The sequence below is a fragment of the Neovison vison genome, chromosome 1 (genome assembly GCF_020171115.1).
Source record: "Neovison vison isolate M4711 chromosome 1, ASM_NN_V1, whole genome shotgun sequence".
Lineage (NCBI taxonomy): Eukaryota > Metazoa > Chordata > Mammalia > Carnivora > Mustelidae > Neogale > Neogale vison.
In genome coordinates this window covers 119343500-119356371 of record NC_058091.1, presented here as the reverse complement: position 1 = coordinate 119356371, position 12872 = coordinate 119343500, and the positions used below count along the sequence as shown (strand labels likewise).

Genomic DNA, 12872 nt, shown 5'->3' with positions numbered 1-12872 from the left:
GGCGTTTGATGAGGTAGATACTCAGTTACTGTGCATTTCCGTAGCTTTTCTACCGCAGCGAATTCGGCAGAGCCAAGGAAATATGCATGCCCGAGGCCAGGTTACTCTTCTTTTCCAGAACCCCTAACTGTATTGTTGGCAGGGTTGTGGTTGTCACAGTAGTTGGCCGTGCCCAGGACAAGTGGGGTGCTGGTCTGTTGCTACAGATCTTTATCCCAGCCTTCATCACAAGGAGGGGGGCACTGCCATGTGCGCACAGCCAGAGTCTCTTGTCCAAGGCTCCTGATTTGGTTGACATTCGGCTCAGTACAGCTTTTATCATCACAGCTTGAGATACGATGGCTGATTTCGGCCCGAGGAACCTGGTGAGCACTGAAGTGGCGAGCACTGACGGGACAAGCAACCAATTTACAACACCGGCATGACTGTTTCCGTACTCGGTAAAATGAGGAAACCTGCAGGCCCTGATCTGGTGGGTTTTATTGTAAGGGCATTGTATTAGCTTTTCAGGCTCCACGGACTCGGTGTAAGCTTCTTCCCTGTTGGAAATGAAGGAGATGAATCCAAGTGCTGGGTGGACAGCCCCACCCCCACCCCGCAGTCACCTTCTCTCCCCCGCTACACTCACTTCCGGCTCCTGATGTCAGGGGGTTATCCTTTCCTTCGTTATTGAACAACTGTAGGAATTAAAATTGTAGGGTATTGTTAATGCTCATGAGAAAATTCTCAGTTTTTTGAAGAAGCAGCACTGCAAGGATCTGAATTTTAAATGGCCTCGGAAGTTCGAGAATTATTAAGAAGGATCCCATCACCACCTAGTGGCCGAGAGTGGAATCTACACTTGGAACTAGAAGCAAGGGCATTTGTCCATTTGGGAATACTCCAACATTTTTAACAAAAAAAAAGAGAAAAAGTTAGGCATACAAAAGCCAAAACAAATATGGCCAAATGTTGAGGCTTTGGTAGCGCGGTGCTTCTGCGGTTTGGCTATGCCTTTAACAGCAGCCGTAAAAATATGCTAGTCATGGCTCTGTCACTAAACAAACCCTAATTATATTTTTACATAATCTAAAGAGAACATACCAACAGAAGGAAACCCTTCAGCGTCAACTTTGGAAAGAAGGACTACATAACTAGAGACTGCTAGTAGCTGGAGAGTGAATGTGATCACCCAGAAACAGAGCATCGCTGTCCAATAGAACTATTCCGCAGTGGTGGAAATGTTCTGTGTCTGAGCGGTCCGATAAAGTAGCCACATATACTTTTGAGCGTTGAAAATGCTAATGGCCCATGCAACTAAGGAGGTGAAATCTTCATTTAATTTTAAAATATTTAAATTCAAATTGTCAAAGCCACCTGTGACTAGTAGCTACCATACTGGGGCGCAGAGTAGAGCTTACAATCTTTCTCTAAAAATATGTAGGCCCTCTCTTAGTAGCTTTCAGTGGAGGCAGAACCATCCCATGGTGAAACTGCTAGAGAATTGAAACGTGAAAAAGAATGACACAAGCAAAGGAAGGTGGAAAGAAAGAGTCTTGTCTGGTCACAGCTCATTAGACTTGAGGGTATCGAATCTCAAAGACATAACAGGCCCACTAGCAAGTTAATAAAATTACAAAAGAAGTTAAGGAAGCACCAACAGTCCAATTCTACCACATACAGACGCTTCAACCATAGAAATAATCTTGGCAAACTTCCAGCTCACATAGTTGAAAACCGCTGGGAACCAAGCCAAAGGAAATCACAAAGACAAAGAGCTCATAAACTTTACGAACACATTTTTCCTGGTACATACAAAAAGGGGGGCACTTCAACACACCTCCTTCTTTCACCCTGTGAGTTTAAAGAGTTTTACCCTAAAGATCAAGCCAGATCCTCTTGTAGGACAGCACAAATAGCCCCCAAAGTCTGTCCCTCTAGACTTGTTGCAGTGGTAGATCTGTCTGGAGACGCTGTAGACTCTATTAAAAAACTTTGGACCAAGAAAAATATCCCAGAATTCTAGGAACCTTGGGATACAGGATCAACAGTAACTATCAATCAGGAAAACCTAGTCTAATATGAGGGCTATTTTGAATATTGGGGCATGTGGAAGGGAAACTATATATAAGGCGAGATCTGTTGAGATAACATTAAAGGGGTTTACAGGAAACCAAAAAAGTTCCAGTGGTGATTTCACCAGTCCCCGGGTATGTTATTTGAATTCACTAATGCAATTCTGGAAATTGGAAAAGCTACCACTTTGAACCTCTGGAATTCTACTTCCCCGGGGGGTGGGGGGAGAGGTAATATGAAAATGTCAAGTCTCTAGGAGAATATGCAAAATAACAATTATGATCAAATAATTGGAGAACCTGGAGATACGCATCCCACCAATAGAACTCACTGGCAGTCAAAAGGTAGGTGCATCTTGGAAGTTACAGCAATATTAGGAAGATTAGCTAATCCTTAAATAGTACTTACTAAGTGCCAGGGACTGTTCCAAGTACATATATTTAACTCATCTAGTTGTAATATATAGAGATGTATGATGTTAGCACTGTACTTGATATCATTTCCTCAGTAAAGGATCTTCCAAAATCAATCCTTGGTTAGCATACGTGCATCCATTTGGCTGGTGTATTCTTTTTAATACCAATAAATTATGTTCACCACCACAGTTTGCTTTCACTCGGCTGCCCTAACAAGCCACATTGACTGTATCACCAATATAAATTCTTCCACCCTGAGGCATAATCCAATAAAAACAGAATTTAAACAGCTGACCTAATAGGTGATGGGAGTTAAAGAGGGCACGCATTGTGATGAGTGCTGGGTATTATATGTAAGCGATGAATCACTGAATTCCCCTCCAGAAACCAAATTTGCACCGTATGTTAACTAAAATTAAAAAAAAAAGAAATACAATAAACAGATGACCTAAATCCAATTCAAGTATTAAAATTGTTCATTACAATAACGACACATTAGCCAGGGGTCACAATTGGGCCTGTGAGGAACTTTTTTGTTGGGAAGGCATATCCTTTTTCTTGATCATTGTGGTGATTACACAATGCATGTTTGTCAAAACTTCTGAACAATTCAGCAAAGAAGGATAAATTTTACTGTGTGTAAATTATATCTCTGTAACACTGATTTTTAAAAAGTACTGCACCCAAAACCTGTCTTCCCTTATTGACTTAATGATTAACTTAATGATTAAAGTAAACTTTTGGGAAGAAAAATTTTCCCCAAAATCAGGCAAAAGCCTTTGCCCTTGAAACTCCTTATCTGAGAAAGGAGAACAGGAATCAATTGGTATGTTTGAATTCTGAAAACTGCATATCCACATCCATACTAAACTTGGGTCTCTTCACCAATTAGCAAAAATGGATCCAAATTTAGAAGCTCCTTAAACAGCAAGATGCTTTCGAGCCATGCTAAAACAGTAACCACTAATACAGTAACCATTAGCCCACTAGTAGCCACATGTGGCTAGATTAATTAAAATTAAATAAAATTAAAAGTAAAGTTCCTTAGGGGCGCTAACCACATTTTAAGTGCTCAATAGCCATCTGGGGCTACTGGCCACCATATTGGACTGCACAGATGTAGAACAGTTCCATTACTCTAGAAAGTTCTATTGGATAATATTGCTTTACGGGCTAAACAGGTATACTGATACCTGGAGTTTAATGATTTGAGTAAGACATACATAACTATATGGCATATATCTCTGAGAATTCAACTGGCTGGCATTGTTAACAAATTAAATCTTTTTTTTTTTTTTTTTTTTGACAGAGAGAGAGAAATCACAAGTAGGCAGAGAGGCAGACAGAGAGAGAGAGGGGAGGAAGCAGGCTCCCTGCAGAGCAGAGAGCCCGACATGGGGCTTGATCCCAGGATCCTGGGATCATGACCTGAGCCAAAAAGGCAGAGGCTTTAACCCACTGAGCCACCCAGGCACCCCAACAAATTAAATCATTTTAAAAGGATGTATTAAATTAAAATTAAATCATCTTGTAAGATTGCATACTGTAGCCATTCTACTGATGTTCCAGTAGAACAATGATCTCAAGATACTCAGACACCAGCCTAGCAACAGGGGCAACTCATGGCAGAGTCATGGAGGAAAGCGTGTTTCTCTAAGTGCATCCAAAAAGGCCTCCAAAAATTTAAGAAATTCCCAGTAGGAGGTGTGCCAGGAAAACCAAATAAGCAGACTATTTGTTTTTAATCTTCTGCCTAATGCTTTGCCTTGAACTGTTGGCCTTTAAGCCACCACTCATAGAGAGATGACCTTGGAATGCTCCTCCCTCCATTAAGGCAAAAAACCGTGGTTTTATACAAATGATTTTTATGGAAATTATAAGACCATTTTATTGGTAAAAACCACTGCACAATTCCCCATTTTTGGATCTTACTTGAGAAATTGTTTAGAGACATGGCATGACAGAAAATACTAATTTTATCACCAATATCCATAATCTCTGATTGCTAAATAGAATTTCCATTTCACAAGGTCACACAGACTTCCAGAATAAGTACTGGTTTCCCATCCTCCTCTCCGGTTACGTACGGTCACACACAAATTCTGTCCAATGAGCTGTATGCAGAACTGCAGTGTGCAACTTCTAGAAAGTGCCCTTATAAAAAGAGAAATGGGTCCTTCTTCCCCTTCCCCCTTTCTGCTGATTGGAATGTAGAAAAGAAAGCTGGAACTCAGGCAGTCATATTGGACTTGAACAGGAAGAGCCATGTTGAGGCTGGTGGGAAAAGATAGAAGGAATCTGAACCCTGATACTGTTAAATATCCTATCAGACCTGGGGTGTCATGAAAGGAAAGAAAGAAAGAAAGAAAGAAAGAAAGGAAGGAAGGAAGGAAGGAAGGAAGAAAGAAAGAAAGAAAGAAAAGTCTGTCTTGGTTAAGCCACTATTGCATTCAGAATTTTCTGTTTCTCCCAGCTCAACCTAATCCTATGCAATATATATAGCATCTCTGGTTCTCAGCCGAAATGTAACAAAAGTAGACTCAATGAAATACAAAATGGAGCTCCCGGGGTGCTCCCCACCCTCAAGAGTCAGATAGGTATGGACTGGCTTCCTCCGGTCCTGGCACAGGCAGGGCTTTCAGTGACTGCTGGCTCACAAGCTATTTATCTTCTTCTTTTTTTTTTTTAATTTTATTTATTTATTTGACAGAGATTACAAGTAGACAGAGAGGCAGGCAAAGACAGAGAGGAGGAAGCAGGCTCCCTGCTGAGCAGAGTGGCCCATGTGGGGCTCCATCCCAGGACCCTGGGAACATGACCTGAGCTGAAGGCAGAGGCTTTAACCCACTGAGCCACCCAGGCGCCCCACAAGCTATTTATCTTCTATGTCACCTCATATGGCGCCTTGTCCGACATCACACGCCTCCATGGGGCTTGTTAGTAAGGAGCAAGTGTGGCTCTATGAGCCCCAGAAATGGGATGGGGCAGGATCCCAGGCACTGGGCATGTGGTGAGTGTGGGGCCATCTCCGATGATTTCAGACCTGGCATAGACTTATTTGTAGTAATAAGTCAATATCACACCTCAGTGGCAGTTATGCTTTTCAGTTTCCAGTGTTCAGTCGACATGGGTGGGATACAAGCCTTAGGATCTCCAAAATACTTGCAATAAGATGAAGTTCGTCTTTTTTTTTAATTAACTAATTAATTAATTAGACAGAGAGAGAGAGAGAGCATAAGTAGGCCGGGGGGGGGCGGGCGGGGGAAACAAGCTCCCGGCTGAGCAGAGAGCGCAATGTGGGGCTCGATCCCAGGACCCTGAGATCATGACCTGAGACGAAGGCAGAGGCTTAACCCACTGAGCCACCCAGGCTCCCCTGAAGTTGCTCTTTAAAGACCCAGTGATTCAGTATTGGGCGTGTTTGCAGCTAAATGGAGTCAGATATTTCTAACGCATCTTTTCTTCGTTGATGAATGCCATGTTTGACAGTGACAGAAACAACTACAGCAGCTATAACAGAAATAATAATAATAATGATAATGATAATGTTCTTATAGTTTAGTCAAGGAAAATATGTCAGAATTCATTCCACGGTGCCATACTTTTCTGACTTAATGGCTAACTCAGTCTAAAATTAACAGCGTTGTTCAGCAGCACAAGTCCTGTGGGGGGAAGGAAGCTGGATATTGACTTCCCACATACCGATCCAACCAGTGGGCAGCAGACTGCGGTCTGGCTGACCCCACTCCACACTCATCCTGACCCCTCTTTCCCCAATTAAGGATGGCTGCGTGACCCAAAAGCAGAAGTTTGCTAAAGAAACAGATGCGGCTGTCACTATGACTTACTTCTTCCATCTTGACTGTTGACGTGATAGCGAGATGTAGCTGCCACTTTGGGGACACGAGGGGATGAGTACACGGAAGGAAGGGTAACGCTGAGAGATGGTGGAGTACAAAGATACCATCTGGTCTCCGATAGCATCGACAAGTGGTCAAACTAACACCACCAACTGTCTTTCTCAGATTTCTTGTGATATGAGAAAAATTAATTCCTATTTGTTTTTAGCCACTGGTATTTTGGTGTTCCATGCCTGCTCTTGACGGCGTTTCTACTGGATGCAGCAGGTCCCAGGAGGCCCTTCCAGACCTAGGGCATTTGGTTGCCTTTCTTACTCCGTCCCTTTGCTTATTTCCTACAGGTCTCTGAGCAGAGGGTCGCCACACAGGCTGCACTTTGGAATCATCCTGGGGAACTTTTACCAAAGTACCTTTGCCCAGGCCCCATGCCAGGTAAACTGAATCCACATCTCGAAAGGTACAGACAGGTATGAGTAATTTTTAAGAGCTCTTCTAGACTAGTTATTTACAATGTTTCCTCCCCCAGCTCAGGACTCTCTTATACTCTTAAAAATTATTGAGAACCCAAAAGGCTTTCCTTGTATGTCTTATGTTATTGGAATTTATAGTATTCAAAATGAAAACTGAAAAAAGCAATACTTACCCTTTTAAAAACAGAAATAATAAGCTGCTTTCATATGTTTAAATTTTTCCATAATAAAAAAAGTAGGCAAAAATAACTTAGGGGAATAAGGTTCTGTTTTATGTTGCTTTAAGTAGTCTCCATGCCCAGTGTGGAGCCCAATGCGGGGCTTGAACTCGTGATCCTGAGATCAAGACCTGCGCTGAGATGAAGAGTCAGATGCTTAACTGACTAAACCACCCAGGTGCCCCAGGAAATAAGTTTTTAAAGATTTCAAAGAGTTTTATCTGATCCCATTTGGATCATGATTTGAAAAAACACACACATACATACAGTCTAGGACATCTGAACACTGAGTGGATACTTGATAAAAATCATTATTAATTTTTAGATGTGACCACAGAATTGTGATATTTGTGTGAGTCCTTATCTCAGTGCCACCTACTGAAAAGTTCACAGATGGAATCATAGGATATCTGGGACAGCTTCAGAATAATCCAGGTGCAGGGCACCTGGGTGGCTCAGCAGGTTAAGCCTCTGCCTTCTGCTCAGGTCATGGTCTGAGGGTCCTGGGATGGAGCCCCAAATTGGGCTCTCTGCTCAGCGGAGAGCCTGCCTCCCCCTTTCTCTCTGCCTACTTGTGATCTCTCTCTCTGTCAAATAAATAAATAAATAAATAAAATCTTTTAAAAAATAATTCAGGCAAGGAGGAAGGAGTCAGTGAGGTAGACATGAAACAAGATTGGCCATGAGTTGAAAGTTTTTATAAAAAAATTTGATAAAATTTTTTTATCCATCTTCTGCTGACAGATAGCAGAAGATTCATTTTACCATTCTATGTTCATATATTTGAAATTTTCCATTAAAGAAAGTTCTAATAATAGATGATAATCATCACACAGAAACCAGATAAAGCAAAGGAGAAAAAGCAGGGTTTTTTAACATTAGACAAAATATTCTGATCATTCAGTAAACAAGAAGAGGGATCTTTTTTAATTAATAAAGCATAAAATCTTAAATGAAGACACAGTCATGGCCCACTTATCCATTTGGCACAGTACACACGAAGGTCCACAGTGCTTTTGAGGGTTCATGAAAATGTTTACACTTCTTTTAAAATAGAAAATGAACTTTTAGGATGAAGAACTTTTTTAAAAATATTTTATTTATTTATTTGACAGACAGAGATCACAAGTAGGCAGAGAGGCAGGCAGAGAGAGAGGGGGAAGCAGGCTCCCTGCTGAGCAGAGAGCGATCCCAGGACCCTGGGATCATGACCCGAACGGAAGGCAGAGGCTTAACCCACTGAGCCACTCAGGCGCCCAAGAACATATCTTAATATATAAATATATAATACGAATGTATTTATCTATATACCAACTCAGTTGCAAAATATAGCTCTGGATTTTTTTTGAGGATAGGGTCTAGAAAGCAAATGTGTATAGGGCCCATAGATGTCATAATGCAGCCCTGGGTATCATGGTCATGGATGTTTATGTGCCGAAGAGAAAACAGCAAAATGCAAACAGCGGAGATCCTGGACTCTGGAATTAGAGAGCTCATGACATTGTGGCTACAACTGCTGAACGTGACTTTGGGTTGGCCCTTGGGGAGAGGGTGAGTCAGGGAGTGCCAATATGGTCATGAATGAGCTGGTTGGATCCTGCTGGTCAAATTTACAGAAAAGGGTCTGCAGAGAGGGAAAGATAGCAAGCACCTCTTGGGGTGTCTTCTCAGCTATCCCACCTTATGTGGGAAGAGTGCCCCCAACACCTCCCTTACACTGTCCTAGGGCTTCATATAAATTATCTGTTGTCACACTGGGCCACCAGCCATACAAAGTTGGTTCTCAGGGAGAAAGCTCACCAGGGCTAGGGCTCCAGGAACCTAAACCACAGAGCCCAGAGACACAGAGGTTGAGAGTGGATTGATGGAGTGGTGTTTGCGGCCACATTCAAGGACAAAGTGTATGAACCCCTGGGGTCTCAGAACTTGCCTTTTTCTCTTCCCTATGAAGTCAACGCTCCCTCAAATCCTGAGTACCCTGACATTTTTATCATAAATTTTCTTTGGGGCTTAAGCTGTTCTGAATCATATTTTATGTTTGTAACAAAAAGAAATTTTAGGGGCGCCTGGTTGGCTCAGTACATAGAGCATGAGACTCTTGACCTCAGGGTTGTGAGTTCAAGCCCCACGTTGATTGTGGAATCTATTTGAAATTTTTAAAAGAAGAAGAAGAAGAAGAAGAAATAGAAGGGCACGTTGGTGGCTCAGTCAGTTAAGTGTCTGCCTTCGGCTCAGGTTGTGATCCCAGGGTCCTGGGATTGAGTCCCACGTCAGGCTCCCTGCTCAATAGGAAATCTGCTTCTCCCTCTGCCCCTCTCTCCCTATCCCCTACTCATGCTACCTCTCTCTCACACACACAAAAATAAATAAATTTTTTTAAAAAATTAAAGAAAGAAGAAAAGGGAAAAGATAAGACAAGACTTTAAAAGTACAGGGACTTGATAACACTAAGATCAGAAGTGTAAAGGGAAGCAGTGTGCCCCAAACCCCAGTGTGACACCAGTCATCTAGGCAAGGAGGTTTAACCTCACCAGCATGGCCAGTTCCCCTCCCTTCTCTTTCCAGTGCAAAGGTTGTCACTAATGGGGCGATTACTCCTTGATAGAGAAAGCGCTCTCCCATTGTGCAGATGAGAAAACTGATGCTCATAGTAAAGAAATAGCCCCATCCAAACACCACTGGCAAGTTATACGCAGGAGAAGGCCTGGTAGGTGGGCAGAGAGATCTGCCAGCATCAATCAGTGACCTCCCTCGCCCTAAGTCTGCTCAACCCTACCCTGCCTAGACCAGCAGCCACAGCCAACTTCTCTATCTGACTCCCTCTGCCACCAGGGCTCCAATCAAGGGGTGCTATTTCCCATCTTCTCTCTAACACAAATATCTCTGAAACACGTTTCTTAGTTTTTAGTTTTTACTTGTGTATTTCTATAGATTTTCAATTCCGAAAGAAATAGAGAAAATATTAAGTTATTAAAAATACAAGTGAAGGGGTCCCTGGGTGGCTCAATGGATTAAAGCCTCTGCCTGGGGCTCAGGTCATGATCCCAGGCTCCTGGAATCGAGCCCCACATCGGGCTCTACATTGGGCTCTCTACTCAGCAGGAAGCCTGCTTCCTCCTCTTTCTCTCTCTGCCTGCCTCTCTGCCTACTTGTGATCTCTGTCTGTCAAATAAATAAATAAAATCTAAAAAAAAAAATACAAAAAGTTGCAGAGTTAGAAGAAATCTCTACGAGCACTAATAGTGTAGGTGTACTTGAGTTAGTGAGAAGAACTGGCCCACGGTGTGACCCACCAATACGGCCCAGACCGAGGGGAGACATGAAGTAACATAGGAATATGTCACTGTGACCCACATACTTTGGCTGGAGAGTGGAGTCCCAGCCCTGTAGAGGTGAAGTGGCAGGACCTGGTACATGACCTTCACACCAGCGGCCATAGTATCCAATGTTGCTTTTACCTGTTATGCTTTACAAAACCTTGTTCCTATTCAAAAGGCCTTCCACCTGGAAGTAAAATGTTACTAATAGAGGGGCGCCAGTGTGGCTCAGCCAGTTGGGTGTCTGTCTTCAGCTCAGGTCGTGATCCCAGGGTCCCGGGATGGAGTGCTGCATAGGGCTCCCAGCTCACAGGGAGTCTGCTTCTCCTTCTCCCTCTGCCCCTTCCCTCCCGCTTGCGCTCATTATCTCTCTCTCGTGCTCTCTTGCACTCTCTCTCTCTCAAATAAATAACGTATTTTAAAAAGATGTTTCTAGGGATGCCTGGGTGGCTCAGTTGTTAAGCGTCTGCGTTCAGCTCAGGTCATGATTCCAGGGTCCTGGGATCGCATTGGACTCCCTGCTCTGCGGGAAACCTGCTTCTCCCTCTCCCACTCCCCCTGCTTGCGTTCCCTCTCTCGCTGTGTCTCTCTCTGTCAAATAGATAAATAAAAGTCTTAGACAACAAACAACAAAAAAAGACTTTTACTGCTAGAAAGAGAAGCCAGACAAATGGATTGTTACGCCCCTGTTACCTGAGGGAAAGCAATGTGGTGGGCTGGCTCTCACCGAGGTTTACTCTACCATCTTGGCTGTTTGAGCCCTAAAGGAGGTGTCCTTATAGATGTCCCTGGTCTTCATTCAGGGACCAGTGGGACAAGTCTTCCCAATTGAGCTGGCAGTCAGCCGGTAGTGCCGGTTCCCATGAAACTACTCTGATGGTGAGAAAAATAAGAAAAAAATAAAAGGAAGCCAATTGCAAGCACCCAGCGGAGATTTCTGCTCACTTGCGCAGGCTTGAGCTGGGAAATATTACCACGGCTTGTTAGGATATGGCCCTAACAAACTTGCAGGAATAGGGGCTACATGCCCACAAAACTGGGTTACCACCCCCTACTGCACAGGCACTTCTTTCTGAGGCAACTATCCTTACCTTGACACATGTCCTTCCCTGTCGGTTTCTCACCCCTACCCCCGCTCCTCCCGCTGGCGATCCTGATCTGTTCAGAAACTACAAATCCCAGCATGCAACACAGCCAAGGAGCAGGAGGCCTTCTGGGATATGTAGTGCTCCCAGGTACAGTGATCCAAGTGGTCCAAACTGTACAAGGCGTTTTTTCACGATAAATTAGGATGCAAAAAAATCTCAGCACAAGGCTAAAATGCCATCCTCAAGAATGTGATGGGCTAGAGCACCCATCCCCCCTAGTATTCATGCTAGATCTCGCTACCCCTATGTGGCTGTTTGGCTGTGGGTTTGTGGTCAGGCCATTCACAACGTCATCCAATCTGGGAGGGGCCTTGCTAATGCACACATCTGTCATTATCACTTATCTTTCCAAACATCATCAGTGACTCCCTCCTCCTTATTGGGTTCAAGTTCAACTTCTTTGAGAGGCAGTCAAGAGTTTCAGAACCCAGCCCTTCCTGCAAGAGTTTGTATTCTAACCCAATCAAACCCAAAGTAGCTCCCCAAAGTCTCTGCCTCTCTCCTCTTTATCTGCTCCCCACCCCATCCAGAAACTCGCTCTGCCCACAGCCACTGGAGCCACTGCCAGCACCCACATGTTTGGATATCCGGACCCCTGCGCTACCCACACCCAACACCATCCCAAAACTACCCCCTCTCCTCTGGAGTCCTGCTCTTCAAATCCTCCCACCTTTCCTCAGAGCCAGGCCCTCACTTGCCCCACAGGAGGCAGAAATCCTGCTGCAAGGAGAGGGCTGTGCTTCTGGCATTCTCCGAGGCAACTTGGCACAGAAATGCTTGTGAAACTGTTGTCTGGGGTTGGTTGGCATTCTAGCTAAATAGGCTTTTGTGGATTGGCCTGGGACCCAACTGCCGCGTATAAATGTTATTTGAGTGAATGTATGGCATTGTTTCCATGGAGAAAATCCCTCTGAGCTCAGAGCATCTGACCAAAAGTGACCTTTGGGGACACTCCCCTTTGTGCCCTGGAGGCAACATCTGTGGGTTTGGCTCCAATTGCAGAGAGGGCCCCGAGAAGCCTCAGCTCTGGCGCAGCTTGGCTGGGAGTAGGTGTGGGCAAGGATCTATTTAGGTCGGATCTTCCCTTGAGCTGAGGCCCAGGAGGAAGGGGAGGGGGCTGCCCGAAGCCTTCGGGACTTGAAGATGAAGACGGAGGGCGTGAGTGATCCCAAAAACCCATCCACTGCCTGGCCCCGAAAAGACGAGATCAGGGGGGTTAAGCCTCCATTCGACCTTTTCTTGGGTTAGGAGAGTGGGGGTTCAGGGGGTGACAAGGAAGGAGCAGCATGTTAAGGATGCCTTATTCCGCTTGCCCTTTGGCGGGCCGAGGTCTTGGCGCCGGCACCAGGGGGCAGCAGAGGCGGAGAGATGCGCGCGGAGGAGGGTTT

At 44.4% G+C, this 12872-nt stretch overlaps 1 pseudogene; it reads right to left on the bottom strand.

The window, feature by feature from the left end:
• Positions 1-25: 25 nt before the first annotated feature.
• Positions 26-12061, bottom strand: LOC122904531 (annotated as a pseudogene).
• Between the last annotated feature and the right edge of the window lie 811 nt (positions 12062-12872).